Source organism: Rutidosis leptorrhynchoides, chromosome 9 (assembly GCF_046630445.1).
Source record: "Rutidosis leptorrhynchoides isolate AG116_Rl617_1_P2 chromosome 9, CSIRO_AGI_Rlap_v1, whole genome shotgun sequence".
In the NCBI taxonomy this organism is placed as follows: Eukaryota; Viridiplantae; Streptophyta; class Magnoliopsida; order Asterales; family Asteraceae; genus Rutidosis; species Rutidosis leptorrhynchoides.
In genome coordinates, this window is record NC_092341.1 from 133752082 (window position 1) to 133756293 (window position 4212).

Sequence of the window (4212 nt, forward strand, 5' to 3'; positions counted from 1 at the left end):
GCCAAGTCTTATTTCCTGACGAAGTAAAAATCTGTGAAAGTTAGTTATAGTCCCACTTTTAAAATCTAATATTTTTGGGATGAGAATACATGCAGGTTTTATAAATGATTTACAAAATAGACACAAGTACGTGAAACTACATTCTATGGTTGAATTATCGAAATTGAATATGCCCCTTTTTATTAAGTCTGGTAATCTAAGAATTAGGGAACAGACACCCTAATTGACGCGAATCCTAAAGATAGATCTATTGGGCCTAACAAACCCCATCCAAAGTACCGGATGCTTTAGTACTTCGAAATTTATATCATATTCGAAGGGTGTCCCGGAATGATGGGGATATTCTTATATATGCATCTTGTTAATGTCGGTTACCAGGTGTTCACCATATGAATGATTTTTATCTCTATGTATGGGATGTGTATTGAAATATGAAATCTTGTGGTCTATTATTATGATTTGATATATATAGGTTAAACCTATAACTCACCAACATTTTTGTTGACGTTTTAAGCATGTTTATTCTCAGGTGATTATTAAGAGCTTCCGCTATCGCATACTTAAATAAGGACGAGATTTGGAGTCCATGCTTGTATGATATTGTGTAAAAACTGCATTCAAGAAACTTATTTTGTTGTAACATATTTGTATTGTAAACCATTATGTAATGGTCGTGTGTAAACAGGATATTTTAGATTATCATTATTTGATAATCTACGTAAAGCTTTTTAAACCTTTATTGATGAAATAAAGGTTATGGTTTGTTTTAAAATGAATGCAGTCTTTGAAAAACGTCTCATATAGAGGTCAAAACCTCGCAACGAAATCAATTAATATGGAACGTTTTTAATCAATAAGAACGGGACATTTCAGTCTGCGGTTTGGTTCATCAGATTCCCTTAAACTGCTGCATCAATTTTCGTTCTATGATTTACCGTAAGACCATTGTAGAAGGTACAGATTTGGGCTGACCGTTCTAGCTGGTGATTAGGGCATTTCTTCAGCAGGGTTTTGAATCGCTCCCATGCAGTGTAAAGAGATTCATCATAACTTTGTTTGAAGTTAATGATGTCATTCTTCAATTTGGTTTGTTTAGAAGGAGGGAAATATTTGGTTAGGAATTTAGTAGCCATCTCCGTCCATGACGTGATGGAATCTTTTTCCAGTCCTTCAAACCAAGTTTGAGCATGATGAGTGAGAGAATAGGGGAACTAGTATAGCTAGACTATATCTTGTCCTATCCCTGGCAGTTTGTAGGAGTTTGAAAAAGATATGAATTTATCAAGGTGAGAATTAGGATCGTCGTTCGGTAATCCATGAAACTGACAGCTATTCTGGATGAGCTGGATGATGTGATGTTTTAACTCAAACGAGTGTCCTTGAATCTCTGGAAATCTGATCGGTCCTCCTCGACCTTCAATTAAGGGTTTGGTGTTTTCTGCTAAAGGAACACGTAATGCCATTTTGATTTCTGATTCATGCTTCCTTGCGTACTTTAGAGATTATTGCGTCTGGATCAGGTAAGAATAACAACGGCCCTGGTCTAGATCGGGTTTGGGTCATACACTGGGTATGCTTTTTTGTTTTTAATTTTTCGCAAATAAACTAAGATAATCTAAAGTAAGCTAAACTAGTCTAAGGTAATCTAATTCTAAGGTAATCTAATTTTATCTAGTTTGATCTAAGGTAGTCTAAAGTAATCTAAGGTAATCTAATTTAATTAACTAACTATCCTACGGTGGAATATGTTTTTTGGTTATGGCTACTGATTCCCTGGTATTTTAGTAACAGAGCTCCGCACAAACTATTCAACAAACCAAGTGGCCAGGCCAACTACGGAGAGGCAGGATCCTTTTGGTCCCAATATAATTGGCGACTGTTCGGAAAATCCAACAACCAAGTCTGTGTATAATTGTCTTTCTTAGACACCACTAAATGCTTGTGAATAAGTTTGATAGAGAGCAGTATTGCCTGATACCTGTTCCCCGGCAGCGGCGCCAAAAACTTAGTACTCTCACTTGATATGGCCAAAACGGACGATTTTTATTTGCGCGGTGTCGTCGGACTGCGGCTCGCCAGGATCAGCCACTCGTGGGAGAGGGTATTGTTTTAAATTTATATTTAGCAGGGCCTAAATCTTACTACTCCTTATAAGTAAGGGAAGTATGACCTAGAGTCGTATTTTTGAGATATCAGTAGAATCGAACCTATATTTAAGCCTAAGATAGTTAGGGAGTAGTGATTATTTATTTTGGAATTTTCTAATTTATAAGATAGATAAAGTAAATGCGATAAAATTCGTAATTCAGATAAGGTTAAAGTGAGTGCATACTATGACTTCATCAGTTATTCTGCCGAGATTATGGAATGCTGGCTCATGAATAGGCAGAGGCCTTGTATTCATTACACTGGTCCTAAACGCCCCTGTCATAGGACATGTCACTGGGTATTGCGTTAGGCTTAAAGATTCTGAATAGACAGCAACGTCCCTTACCCCCGACGCCCGTGCAGTCTGACTACAGTCATACACGTTCAGACGGCCCATCCAATTGAGCGACTCGGTTGGGTGACGTATTAACATTCCAAAATGGTCTAAACTTTCTTAAGAATAATAGAATACATGGTTTACCATATCCGAGAGACGTGATGTGTTTCAATGCTTTCGTGAATGATTGGTTTTGAAAGATAGTTATGCCCTTAAAAAGAGTTCAACCATAAAGAACACCATGGCCAAGTCAAGCTGACTTCCATGAACATGTTCGGTTATCCTAACGGTCCAATCCTTTATGTGTCTAAAGAAACAGTTCCTTAATTCACAATGAATCCCTCAAGCGGGGTGCAATTCTTGATACCGCGTTATTGTGCAGTGTACTGGTCAACACTAACCGGGTTCCATGGCCTTACTTAGCAGAGGTACAGCTTACAACAACCGTTATGCTTCAGCGTGCATGTACGAAGTTTATATGCTTGGTGACTACACTAGCATGGTCTAGGACCGACAATGTACTAAGGGTCTAGTCAGATGTTTCACTACAAAAGAGTCCTCAGTCGGAATCTGCCTCAGTCAATCTTACGTTATATCCGATAGACTTCTCTTACCAAGGGGTGACACAGATAGTGCACTCTGAATCGGGGTTCGCGACTTCCCAATAACAGAGCCTATAACTACGTTCTATTAGTTGGAAAAGCGATTGAGTTTAAAGCATAATCGGGAAGCATTTCAATAGCATGCACAGACCATAATATTATTTCGACATTATAACTGCTTACATCATAGCATATACTAATGATAACTACTCGCTAATCGTGGCAACAATATCATAAAACATTATATAAGATAAGGGATAGAAGTACCAGTAGATTAAACGAGTTCTGAATACAAAAGTGACAACTTCAAGACTCCAGATCGCTCCTAATACAATCTTCAGCGTTCTTCTCCGGGTACTAGGTTTCCCGCAAGGAGTCGAAGGCCTTGAGAGTATGACTAATATTGTACAAGAGAGAGAAAGAAGTGAATTGAAGTATGTGTTGGAATGAATGACAAAGACCCTTTAGATAAGCAAAGTTTTTGCCTGCAAACGGCTGGCAAGTCGTATGGCAGACCGTATTTGGCAAGCCGTTTGTTTGGCAGCCCGTTTCTTGGGGCCTTTTGCTGGACCGTTTGGCAGGCCGTACCCCATACTGGCAAGCCGTATGGCAGGCCGTTTTTGGTGCTGGTCAGCCTTGATTCACTGGATCGTAACTTGATTTCTTGTATTTCACTGTTTTTGCTCTAGAATCTTCGTTTTAGCTCCGATTCTCTTGATTCTTTTTGCATCGCCTTTGTAATTACTTGTTCTTCAATTCTAACTGACGAAGTGGGTATTTTTCCAAAAAAGTTCGAATCTTTCTTGTTTTTGGGCCTTAATACCGGGGTGAAAACGTGACTTTTTAGCCGATATCAGTCACTATCAAATCAAGGTAAGTTAACATTACAGATAATAATTTTGGAAAGTGAACGATTTGCTTACCGAAAACCCCTAATTTTATTGGTTATAAAAATTTTTTACCTTCTGATTCTAACTTGGCTGCACATGTGTGAATTCTGATAATTGATAATAGCATATACCTGGATTGGATATTCACTAATAAACCACAAAGTTAAAACTTCCTTAATAATGGATCATATGAGTAGGAGTAATTCTATTAATTTAATAGCATATATCTGGATTG

General features: G+C 38.0%; 1 non-coding gene across 1 annotated transcript; it reads left to right on the forward strand.

The window, feature by feature from the left end:
• The first annotated feature begins 978 nt into the window (after nt 1–978).
• On the forward strand, nt 979–1085 carry LOC139869902 (small nucleolar RNA R71). Its single transcript, XR_011766483.1, has one exon. It is a non-coding gene; the product is annotated as a small nucleolar RNA R71 (small nucleolar RNA).
• The last annotated feature ends 3127 nt before the right edge of the window (nt 1086–4212 follow it).